Below are 13,817 nucleotides of genomic sequence, written 5' to 3' on the forward strand. Positions count from 1 at the left end.
TAATGCTGCTCCCCCCTCAGGGAGAGGTGATCAAAGAGCAGGCCAATCAGAAGGAAGGAAAAGAAGACCTCCCCTATCAGTGGACTTGGGGAGGGGCAAGCATGCAGAGGGTGGAGGAAGGGAGGGATTGTGACAGGAAGAGGGAGGTAAGCATGGGGGGGATACAAATTAGATAAAGTTTAATTAATAAAGAAAAAAAAGAATTTTTGTTTCTTTAAAATCCGACTCATGTTATGTGAATGTGTTTTTCTTTTAACCCTAGGTGTGGAGCATGAGGCTGCTTCAGTTTGTCCACAGCTGTTACTTATGATTGTCTCTAGGAGGCTGTGGTTGTGCCACCTGCACATAGTTTAATTCTGAGTCTTCTGGAAATGGTACACATGCAGAGCCATGAGAGGGCCCGGGGTCTTTGAAGAAAGAAGAAGCTGCTGCTCTTCCTGATGCTGTTTACCCACACTGCTACTGTGTTTGTCACTGCTGGTTTGTTGGACTGCTGGATATCTTGGTGACTAACAGGTATTGCCCCAAAGGACCTGGCCACCCTAAACCTCAGAGAGCAGCTTAAAGAGACCTATAACTCTTTCCCTTCTAGCTTTTGTTCTCTTTTACCTAGCTGGGGTGTTGGAAGGCATAAGGCTTAGAAGTAAGGTAGAGTTTTAGAAATGAATTAATAAAACAGTTCTAATAAAATAGTCCCATTTGCTGTTTGAGTGGACTTCTGGAATCCAGATGACAGAGACTGGTAATGCCCTAAAGAAGTCAATGATCCTAACCAGCATTTAGTAGCTGTAGAGATACAAGCTCCTTGTCTGTACTAACCTGTTTCTTTCCTGTCTAGGGCAGTGGGGTGGAATGGACGTAGAGGCATTTAAGAACCATAAATAAAGTAGGTTTTTGAAACAGGAAAGCCTACAGTTTTGCTCTCAGCAATATGAAATATAAATCCTTATTGAAAAAAAAAAAACAACCTCATGTCACATTTTGTGTTTTCTTGCCATAGCTTAAATTGTGGCATCCCTGCTCATTTCATTCCAAAGCAACACTTTTGCTTTTACTGGGGGAGGATGAGAGATCAGGGGACACAGACAGCACGAACCATCTCAGCTCTGCCCTTCCATTCTAGGGGCAGACACAGGGTTAGCCTGGTAAAGTAGTAGTTTAGTAAAATTTTCCACTCTCCCAGGGTATATGTTTATTTTTACAAGTCACATGTTCCTGCATGTATACATTTCATTACCCTCTCAGTGTCCAGTGCAGCCATCTCTACCTCACAGGTGAGAGTTCTTGCATCAACCCTCAGTCAAACGCAAACAGTAACAACAACTGAAGCATAAAGGAGCTTGGAATTTGAAAGCAAGGAGTAGCAAATGAGAGCTGAATGAAAAAATTAAAATTAAGTGACATGACTCTTCCTAGGTATGGTGGGGAGAAAGTTTATTATAGATAGAAAGGCACACCCACAAGCCGAAACATCTGGAAGAGCCCAAGGTGAACACACCTGTGATCCATGGGAGGACAGGGAGGAGAGGAGAGGGGCACACCAAACCATGAGACTATGACAGTAAATAGATGAAACAGATCAGGGAACCAAATTGCGTAGATAACAGAAAGAAGGGCAGCTGGGTTAAAGGCCCGAGCCCTGGGCTAGAGGGCAGTGTATGCCAGCCACAGCCTGTAAACAGGTAGGGACTAGGCGATGCTGGGCAAACCTGGTAACTAATTCTGCTCTGAACTGTTAAATAGGCACCTCAGCCATTTGTCCCCGGATTTGAGTCTTAACAGTGCCCAGGTCGCCACATCCAGTCTGTTCACAGTCCATCCCACTTCTAACACGTGGGACTGAGATAGCTCAGCATTCCTAAGGCCAGGACAAAGGACCTCACAAGCAGCTGATGGCTGCCTGTTTCCATCCAGCCCGGGAAGGACCAGCCACACCAGCTCCTGCTGTTCAGCCTCCTACTCCACCACCACGTTGGCGGCGGCGGCCACACACTCACCATATCACCACTTTGAAGTCGCCTGAAATCCCCTCACAGGACCCAGCAGCTGAGCTCAGACCACTGGATGCCAAACACTCCACAGAGCTCAGCTTCCAATGTGAACCTGCAACAAACCACCAGGAAAAACCCTCCCCTTCCTCTGATTACAGGCCTCGCCTGGAAGTCCTGATTGGCCAGTGAGTCTTGAGCGACATGAGCACCTCCCCTAGGGTCACAGTGTACTGAAGAGACAAAGCATAGTGCTTCCTCGCCCAGGAGGAATGAATGCGTGTTGGCTAATTACAACAGCAATGAGGACCTGGCTTAGGGAAGAAGCTGACTCGGGAGAAGCCTATGCTCCGTGCAGACACCTTGGATCCATGACTTGAACTTTGGGTCCATATGTGGAGAATCAGGGCCACACCTTTTCCATATCTGCAGAGATTTGTCAGTAGATTTGTGCCTGTTGTCTAATAGCCTACACTTCTGTCTTCCAGCACTCAGGAATTGCTTCCCCTTCTCCTCCTCCTGAAATCAAGGTGAATAGTTTGAACAACCTATTACTCATCTTTCTGTGGAGTGAACCATCTGTCCACAGGAGGAAGGCTGCCAAAAATGCTGACAATTAAAGAGAGATTTTAGGAAAGCAAATGACATTGTTATCGTGTGCCTTTACAGTGGGGTCACTGGAACTGCAGCTACTTTTCACCTGGTAGGTATCAGACAACCCTGGGAGAAAAGCAAAAAAAAAAAAAACAAAAAAAAAAAACAAAAAAAAAACAAAACGACAACAACAACAAATCCCCATGTGATATACAATTTAGAGCAGGCATGTCTACCTCTTGAGAAGGTTAGTTCTTTATTCTGATTCTTGAATACCTGAGCTCTAGAGCACACAAATGTCCAATCAGGACATTTATTGATCATCTATAATTGACTACCTCACTTCATATTGTTAATGTCAAGTACTGTCAAAGCATGAAAGCTTCCTCCCTCTTCTTGCCCATCCTTTTCAGTGCTGTGACTACAAAAGCTCCAATACTGGTCAGTTATCTCACTTCTTACACAAGTGCTTCTTCATTTGTAAGGCTCCAATAAAGGCCAGAGAGGTTGGAGGACTCTCATTCACTGGCCTACTTTTTCTTCTCATTGACCAGTAAGGCCCAGACTGGAAGGAGTTTCAGGACTGTCTTCTCAGCCCTATGAAGCAGACACAGGTCTCGGTACTCAAGGCAATTTGCAATTACATAGCATGAGACAAGCCTGGTCTATAGGAGATAATTTTCTATATTGAAGTAAATAATACAGAGCACGTACGAAAATAAAAAAAAATTGTAATTACTAAGAAACACTAGGGACTAAATAATAATAAGAGATTAGAGCTATGATGCATTTAAAAAAAATGCAATTTAAAGAGAGAAACCAAGATTTGCCTTTTTGGAAAGATGAATAAAGCTGAAAAATGCATAGCTATAGTGACCTTGAGAAAGTTCAGGCCATTCCCTGGTAGAAAGAATGTCGTTAATAAGACATCTCTAAGACATGTGTATGTGTCTATGTAAACATACATATAGTTTCTAAAAAGTTATGACACATGGGCCGCCTATGTTCCCCACAGAGGACATAGACTACTATGTAATAAAAGCACCAGTGCCATGCATGGAAAACATTCTCTTTCACATGAACAGTGTCCAACGCACGTGAAAAACCCTTAGGTTGCTGCTGTTACCTTTGGTTCTATTCCAGAATTTGAAGGCAAGCTCCCATTTCTTGAAGCCAACATGAACTTCAGAAGCAGGCCTCAGAGAATTCATCTTGGATTTAACCTGAAAGCCTCCTGCATGAAAAAGAGATTTCACAGCACTGGATGTTTTTATGTGGGATTATAATGGAGGCAAGCAACCAACAGTGTTACACAGCTGTACCTATAAACTACAACAGTAATTACCATGGCAAGATATCCCTATGGTTTCCATAGCAGCACTCATATCTTGATGGTAACTAACACCTGTTCAGTTGAACTGAAGGCCCAAAAAAGAAAATGGAAAACATGTCTGGTATTAGAAACCTAGGCAAGTACTCCAGGAGAGTGAAGTCATGGATCTTAGAAAAAGTACCTACAGCATTCAACTTAATAAACCACAACTATTGACCTAATTCTAATTTATACACTTCTATCTACTTCTCTGTATCCATTGCCTTCCTCATAGAAAATTCTTGAAGCATGAAAATTCATTGAAATGCCCTAACAACATATTGAACAATAACCAGGCTCTCTATATATATTTATATACATATATAGATGAGCATATATATACATATAGCATTATTTATAAATATGTCACATGTAACTATAAAATGTAAAATTCTATACCATGGAAGACATAGAAATCAACTCTAATGTTAGGATCAAGAACCATGATTATTATGACAACGTTTTAAAGAGATTGTCATTAAAGTAGAATCAATGCAATATAATTGGTATAATGGTGAATGTCAAGTGTATGTGTAAAAAGCAATCTGTAATACTAGGCAAAACATTTTAAAAAGTATTCAACACTTGGTGAACAAACTAGCTGTGTAACAGTGTATGAACTGAGGAAAATGAGTTATTCCCTGCATTATATATGAAAATATAAAAAGAGTTATGTGAAGCTCACAGTTTTCTTACCAATGTTTTTGGTAGGGATAAGGTTATTGTGTAATTAAAACGCTGATTTCTCTATCCTCTTTTGTGGTTGGAAGCCTTGTTCTGAGAATCTCCTGTCTTAATGTTCTATAAACTTTGCTCCCAAGTGATCCCCTGATACATCAATAAAGCAGCTATAACCAGTTGCTGAGCAGGACAGAGAAATAGGGCTGGACTTCCTGACAGACAGAAGAGAAGGATTTAGAAAAGGAATTAGGGAATTACGCTTGGAGATTCAGCCACAGGAGAGGATCAGGAAACAGACCAGGAGAGAGAGCTTAGCAGGAAAGCTACAAAGAGCAATTATCCTGGGATGCAGGCAGGGAGGAAAGCAGATTACCTCAGAGGGTTAAGAGTCAAGTAATAACTACTCAGTTCTCTTGTTATGAAGCTTATTATTAAACAGATATTATAGAGTTTCAATTATTTCTATGTTAGCTGGGTTAAAAGAGGAACCGAGAAATTAACACAGCTGTATAAGATTAAGGAAAACAAATGGCGTACCACCGTGGGGGCAGAATTTACAGTATTCTAGCAATAGTTTATGTAGAAAACAAAAATATAGAGCAGTTTCTTAGTTCTGTACAAAAAGAGAGGAACCCCAGTTTCTAAGGCAGCAGCTCAAAGCTTCCTGTTCAGAAGAAGCAGCCAGATCTCCAGCCTCCTGCAGAAAGACAAACACTGTTACAAAAGGCAGAGAGAGAAAAAAGAGGAACTTAGCACTTACAAATAAAAAGAAAGCGGCTCTTTAACACAAGCAAAGTTCTAAAAGAGAGAAATTTCTAGCCAAGAAAAAATGATGAATCTCTTTGAGAAAGGTCTTCTGCAGACATGAGAGAGGCAAGCTAAGGGGAGCAAACATTTGTGGACCCAGTAACTAACCAGAGTTGGCGAGGGGGGAGAATCCAGTGAGGAAGGCAGATAAAAGCCTCTCCTTGGAAGCAGGAGCCAAACACAAATGGAGAAGCTTCAAGCACCTGAACTGGTGAGGTCTAGAAGGGAAGCTGGGTCTAAGAAATTAAGGTCCTTAGGATAAGATTTTGAGATTAAAGAAAATTAATTTCTGTGTTGAAAATGGAGGAAGGCACAGTGACACAGTGCTTCTGGATTCCATTTGACTTTGTTTCTCTAAGCATACAAATAATTTATTCCACTGATGATTACAGTTTTGTATATCCTCTTTGAGAGAGATCAGGAATAGCCAAAATTGGAGAAGGAGAGACTGAGAAATTATATGCTAAATTAAAGGACAAAGAACATAGGTTGGAGGAATGTTTGAAACAAAATAGGAAACCTTCAGAGAAATCCTATCTGGAACTTAAAATGACATCAAACGAGGTAGCTCCAGATGAGGCAAATCCAGAAAGGCTTAAAGAAATTGCAGAAATGCATTTCATTGACATGCTGGATAGAAAGGCTTCGGTAAGAGGCCAACTTGGTCAGAATGGGCATTGTATGTGTATTATCAAGGTTCAGAAAAATGATATGCTAAAGTAGAAATGCAGATCCTACTTGGCATTGCCTCAGAACGAGCTCATGCAATGACTTGTGTGCTCCATTTTGCAGGGTTTGGGGAACTGAAACATATGTACCATGACATAGGTTCATATACAGAATTCCAATGTCCTATTGCCTTAAATTCTGGAAAGCGTCATTCTAAGGTTATGCAATTGTTAGAGATGGCAACTGTCTTCGAGATACCTCAGCACATTGAGGTTTAAGGCACTTCAGCATGTTTATCCATTGGAATGCAACAATGTTCTAGACATTATGACATGAAAGCTTTCCAAAATATAAAATATAATTCTGTAGGTCAAACAGTTATGCAGAGTTCTAACCATTTTAAAAGGGTGGTCATAAAACAGATAGGCAAAACAATATCTCCACAAAGTAGATTAAATATGATTTTTCACTTTACAATAGTCTAAATGAGAAAAGTCGCACACACAGGCTAACATACATTGGAGTTTACAAAGGACTACTGAGTCAGATCAGCACATAAACATCCCAATTCCAAAATGTATGTCAGGAAATATACTGTGTTGGGCTGGAGAACATGCTCTTGATTCAACATGACACAAAACACTATATATTCTATCTAAACTGACAGAAATCAGATTTGATGGGGAAGACCTCCTAAAGGTCCTGGCTGCAGACAGATAAAAGGGAAATCAAAAAGGCCAAACAGGCCAGGTAACCTAGTTTGCTGATCCTGCCCAGGGGAATATCTCTGAGATGACTAAGATGTGAAAATGTCAACAGCCAGAACTTCAACTGGGCATAGCCAATAAATCTTTGACTACAAACTCACCTGGACTTACTTACCATACTATTCTTTTAGATGGCATAGATAAAAATGTATATTTCATAGTTTGGTTCTTTACCTAATTGAACAGAGAGCAGAGTATCACCTTCAACTGAACTATGCTCAGTATACAGAACGTACATTTATCATGAATATAAAACATATATGATGCCCTTGGAAGTTATTCTTCTGCAGATGAAGAGAACCAGACACCAAAACAAGACAACTAGCCCAGGTGATCCTACCTCACAGATGGCCTCACAGACAACACTTCTTCAAAATCTCCTTCCAAGGCCACTTAAAAATGGCTAGCTAGATTGTCCAGCATTGCAAACTGTTCCAGTCAGGACTTCAGATAAGCCCTGAAGTTGTGTTTGCATGCAGAGACTGGACAGAGAATGTTAACAGCTAGCTTTCTTAAGACTGGACAGTATCCCACCCACTGGATGAGATAATCCCTTCCCATCTATTAGAGCCTCAATGCTGTCCAAACAGGACAAATGGCACACTGGAAATTCGACTGCCGATCTTTGCAAGGACAAGGTAGGCAAGTCTTTAACTTGCTTCAAAGAAAAGTCTGACAAATGTTCTGAGCCACAAGGCTAAAGGGGTTTCAGCAAACAATTTGGAAGGATTCTGAGGAAGTTTCCAGGCAGCCAAATATCTACATCATTTCTATCCTTTTAGAGGCTACTTGCCTGCACTTCTACATATTGGGTAATATTTATTTCTTCTTAAGTAAGTCTCTGACAGGATTGAAGAAAAGATATTATAGTCTCACAGTTAAACTGAAATTGTTTAGGATGATAGAAATTGATAGTAAAATACTTTCTCTGAGGGGTCTGAAAACATACAAATGTCAATCTTACATGATAAGTTTTATAATAATTATTATTATTAAATATAGTTTGTTATTGTAAGAAAAAGCCCTTCATTAGACTAAAAGGGGGAATATGTAGGAACAAGGTTACTGTGTAATTCAAATGCTGATTTCTGTATCCCCCACATCTGGTGGCAAGCCTTGTTGTGAGAATCTCCTGTCTTACTGTGTATAAACACTGCCCCCCAGTGTTCCCCTGATAAGTCAACAAAGAGACTTACAGCCAGATGCTGAGCAGGGGAGAGAGCACAGCTAGACTTCCTGCCTCAGGTCAGGAGAGGAGGAGTTAGAAGAGGAATTAGAAAATTCAGGCAGGGGAGTCAGCCGCAGGAGAGGTTCAGGAAAGAATAGGAGAGAGAATTCAGCAGGCAAGCTAAAAAGTGCTAGAATACTGGCATGCATTCTGGGAGTGTGGGTATTTAGGCGGCCTGCTTCTGGGTTGCCTAGCAACCTATGATGTCATCATGCATCACTTGCCAGGTAGTCCCACCTGGCTTGCATGGTTCAATGGCTCCATAAAGGGACCAACCTGCCACTTGGAGTCTCTCTTGCTCTCCACTCACTCTGTCGAGCGCCTCCTCCTCCTACCTTGTCTCTCTCCTTCCCTCTCTCTTTCCATCTCCATCTCCACCCAATAGACCTCATTGTATTTCAGAATGTTTCTATGCATGGTCCTTTTATCTAAATACTAACATTTATTATTGAAACCCATGTGGGCTTTTCTGACAACGTTAAGACATGCTGGAATCCTCTCCTCATGCCCACTCAGTACAGATCTTTCTCTCACACCCTCATCTCCTGTTTTTTTCTCGATGGCTTCACCTGTGTGCCTACTGCTGCTGCTACAGCCACATGCATCTGTCCCTCTTCTGGGGGCTGCTGGGAAACTTTTCTCACCAACTCCCTCATCTGCTCTGGTCTTTTAGCTTGCTAGCTTGTGCTGGACTTCACTATTAGGTAATCCAGGCCTCAGGACTCCACCACATAGTATGGACGGTTTTTAAACTGCCCTCCAATGGCTTTAAATATTGCTGCTGCCTCAGTACTCAAGAATTATGGTTTAAATTTCCAGCCTCATTTGTGGCTGCCCTCGACTCATGGCTAGCCACCATGTTGACTCTGGGATAAAGAGGGTGGAGCCACGGCTTCACTGCCATCTCCACTAAGGGTATGGCTTCACTGCCATGGTAATCCAGGGCAATCAAGGGCAATGACGTGATTGGCAGCCATCTTGGTTATAAAAAAATGTGGTTTCCCTAGCTGCCAGCTGCTCTTATTACTTTGTTTCTGTCACATTGTTTACACAGGTACAAAACTACCATCTCTTATGGGTACTAAAAGGCTGTTGAACCCCTTCCTATCCCCATTTAAAGCTGCCTATCAGCCCTATCCTTTCCTACAGATGCGATTCCCTCTAGGAGAACTCAGCCTTACTGCTGATAACGACCCGGTACTAGGTAAGAAGGTTCCTGGTTTTGGCTGGGCTAAGCCCCTTACCTGCAGTCCTATTTGGTTGATGAACCACTAGCCACATGGTCCAGTTCCATTTCCCCTTTCTCATACACAGGAATGGCTTCTTCATATTTTCTTCCCTTTGGGAATCATATAGCTTCTACACTGAAATTTGTCCTAGTCAAATGTTGAATATCTATTAACACTAAAAGTGATCAGAGAAGAAAAAGCGATTTTCTGTATTTCTTTTCTCAACGTCCTGTCTCTTTCTCTTTGTCTGCTATCCCACTAAATAAAAATACTCCCTGGTGGCTTTTCATACTCCCAAAGGAAATCTTAAGATTAAACTGTAAACTTTAAGGTGACCACATGGTATGAACACTTTTAATCATAATTAATTGTCTGTTTATTTTATCCCCTTTTAGATAAAGAGAGGAACAACTCTCATTTTAAATTGGAATGAAATTTTATAAAAATTCCCATTATATTTTACAACATGCTATGCAATATGCTTCAACACTGGTTCAACATAATTTTTATAAGATGCTAAAATTTCAAGATTATAAAAGTCTATTCAAATTAAGCTAATTTAAAATGCCTGTCTAACTGCCTGTGACTAAATCTATTCCTAAATTAATAAATTAATGCCTTTTTTCTTGCCATGAGGCGCCAGTGATCCAGATTTACCACTAGGCTTTCTGGCTAATGCATTTGGTAAAATAAATTCAAATGTAATTTTAAAGTTGCTTTATAAAAAATATTGCTTTATACTGTTCTACTATATTGTTGTTCATTCTAAATCTCACAGCTAGAGGGTTAGTAAGTAAAAGTTTTGGCCTAAATACCTTAAAACTATATGATATAATTCCAAGAATACAATAAATTAAGATCTGTTAATTCTAGAGTCATTTATTTATTCATGTTAAAACTTAGTCATTATGCTATGTCTTCACTATCAAGGTTAAAACATTCTTTTTCTTATTTTCTAAATATAAAAACATTATTGATCTACAATACAGCCTTAGACTTTTATAAGTTATAGACTATGTTTATGACTTTTAAGGCTCTACCTCGACAGGGACCAAACCTAAAGCCCTAATATTTGATGGTTAACAAATGCAAGTTGACAGTCAGTCATCTCATACAATCAATTCTTCAAACATGTACAAAATTATATTTATAGTCCTACAGTTGCAAACATGGTCTCACTGTTATCTTAATTAAACATCTAAGGATGGTTCCTGAGTCACCATATAGGATTTGGTAAAAAGAATAAGAGAGGTGTCTTCAAGACAGGCTCATCTATGGCTTAAACTATGCTCCAGACCTTGGCTGCTGCTCTGAGAATGTTGGCATTCCCACACAGAAAACAAGATGTCTTCAGTGCCCCATCCAGTGGGGGTGTAGCCAAAAGTCAATTTCACCAGGTGACTGCTTGAAATGCAGCCAAAGGTCCCATGGCTTCCTCCAAAATCCATGACTACCTGTTAGCAGACTGGCTTCTGATAGTCAGAATGCTCCCATGCAGGCTTTTTCTCTATGCCCAGCCATGGAGGCTCAACCAGTACAAGAGCCACAGATACTTCCAGCCTTCCTGCTCCTTGGCCTGGTAGAGAACAAGTGGCTACTAGATTCAGTGACCCCCTCTTCCCTTACCCAGCCCACGGTAACACTGCAGGTCTGTTTTGGCCTCACACTAGGATTCCTTGGTCATATTGTCAATTTCTGTGTTGGGAGACTTCAGATGCCTCCTCAGTTCTCTTTATATGCAGGAGACCAGGCCTTAATCCTCACTGGTAGAGTTGTAAGGTCTAGGTGGTCTAGTTTGTTATCAGATCCAAAAAATGAGCCACGGATGTAAACTTTTGCCATCTCTTTGGCTAAAGAACAATAAATGTTCACAGCAGTCTCACATCTGTCTCATGGTATGTAACTAGATATAAAGGCCCATGGAGAATTTTAAGTTATAATGGTTCTACAAAAATGTTTAAGGGTCTAAGAAAGTGTTTTAAGGTTGATAAATGCAACCTTAAAAATTGGTTAAGCCTCTTTTCCATAAGATATAATCATAGTAAAAGATAAGACCAAGTGAGCTCTTGTCCCTTCTACTTCATGAAAGGCTTCTGCCTTTCCACAGTTCACCTTTGAAAATGTTGATCTTGTTAACACAAAGTTGTATGTCTATCACCTTTTCTGCAATGTGCATTTCAATGCATGTTATAATGGTGATGCTGCCATCTCTAAAAGTTTATCTCCTTTATAAAACTTAAAAGAGATCCTTGTAAGCTGCAGAAAAGCCACCTGAACCCACAGCTCAGATCAATTAGGATCCAGACAAGTACTGCACCTATTGTCTATCTCAAAATGTGGGATTCCTCCCTCTCCCTTCCCTGTTTTTGGAACTCCTCTTTCTTGGCTACCCAGTTGCTATATCCATACATGCAACACCAATTGACTGATGCTTTCCTTTCCATGTTCAGCATAAATGTTTCCCTTTGCCTGAGAGACTGATGGGTATCTTTCCATTTCCCTCGGGAAAGGAGGTATCCTTGCTTTTGGCCTACCCCCATACAGAAGCCTTCCCTTGGTTGAATCTTCTTTTTCTTTTTACCAACAAGGTTTCTTGGCTTTCATTTCCTCTCCTGTGTGGGGTGTTTCCTCTGAAAATCTTAGTACTAGGTGAGCCGTGTCTCCCGACAGTCTTCCCTGTGGTGCCTGTGTTGTAAGTGGTGATTAATATTTACTATTGGCTTATCTTTTATTAAAGCTTGCTGTTAATCCTAAACAGCTGTATAACCAAATCACCACAAAGAGACCTGGTTTATTTAGTTAACCTAGAAGACAATTCTGGGCAATAGTTACACTCTCCTAAATGTCCAAATCCTCATATTTTCTGAACATTTAGATTTTACCCATTATAATTGCTTCTTGTGAAATCTTAGGTCTGGTTCAATCTCTCCATGTTGTTACAAGATCTCTCCTCCAGGTCTCACACTTAAGAGGCAAGGCACTAGTTTCTGGAGAAGGAAAGAGTACAAGGCTCTGTCTTGGTGTCCTTGGAGAGAGTTGAGGGTACAGGGCAGACACAGAGGAAAGGAGGTTAAGTAAGGGGTCTAGGGGGGGATTACAAGGGATTGTGTGCCAGACTTTGTGTCTCTGTCACTCAGACTCATTTGGGCTGGGCCATCCTGGATCCAGGATCCAGGTCCTTCCACTGTTTGCGTGGTCTGGGTGACCAGCAAACTGTGGCTTCAATGTTGGGAACTCATCCCCATGAACCCCAATACTGCTTTCAGGGGACCAGGAGGGATCCAATGTCTGGGTGCTGGAAAGGAAAGTCCCTGGACCTGGTGATCTCCATTCACTGGCATATCTGTCAAGTGCTGGGGGTCTATGTTTCCTGACTGTCAGACCTGGGAAACAGCTCTGGGGGGTACCGGATCTATTGACCCCCAAATGTCCCAAGACTCATGAAGATGCTTGAAGGGGATTAAGAGAGATTAGATATCCTGCTGCAAGAACAGAGGTTCCCTAGACCTGGGGGTCTTCACTTGCTGGCATAAGCATAAAGTGTAGAGCCCCCATGGTTCAAGACTCTCAGAACTGGCAGAACGCCATGGGGGGGGGCTTGGTGCAATTGAGCCTAACTGTCCCAGGAATACTGAAGCTCCCTTGAGGGGAGCATGGACCATCTGATGTCTGGTTGCTGGAGTGGGGGTTCCTGGACCTGGGGTTCCTCACTGGCTGGGATGGGCAGAAAGTGCAGGAGCTCCACACTTTGACTCTCAAACATGAGAGATGACCATGGAAGGGCTGGGTCCAATAGGCCTCAACTCACATGACGTCCCCTCCCACCAGGGAAAATTCAAGGTTGATGCTCTGGATCCAGCTTCCTATCCCTTCACCGGTTTCAGAGTCTCAGATCCTCTGCCCCTCTAATACAGGGCACACTGGTCACAGACATCTTGGAAACCTCCCACACTTTGAATAATTCCAACAGGAAATGAAGACTGCAAGTCAAGTTCCTGAAGCAGATGAAGATTTCCCCAGCAAATCTATCTTCTAGATCCTCATGTGAGATATAAAAGATACATTTACATGATTCATCAATGCCACAAGTCTCTCACATACCAAGGGGAGAGATCACAAATACAGAAAACATCAAGGAAATGTCACCAATCAGGACTGTGTTTGCAGTTCTTAGATGAACAGCTATGTTGAGCTAGTTCAACCTTAGAATAAGGCTGTTTTGCCTCTAGTCAGGTTGGCTCAATAAAGAAAGAGGAGTTCATTGCAGCTACCCAAGACTGCTATCTTTCTCAGAACTGTGACATCAATATAGAGAATTCTGTTTGTAATTTTTTTTTAATAATTTCATGTTCATTGATGTATTGTAAAAGTGATGGACCCTGGAGTTCTAGGCAGCTGTAAGATGCCATGTGGTTGTTGGGATAAAACCCAGGTCATCTGGAAGACCAGTCACTGCTTCAAATCACTGAGCACTCCAACCCT

Source organism: Meriones unguiculatus, assembly GCF_030254825.1.
Source record: "Meriones unguiculatus strain TT.TT164.6M chromosome 13 unlocalized genomic scaffold, Bangor_MerUng_6.1 Chr13_unordered_Scaffold_56, whole genome shotgun sequence".
NCBI lineage: Eukaryota > Metazoa > Chordata > Mammalia > Rodentia > Muridae > Meriones > Meriones unguiculatus.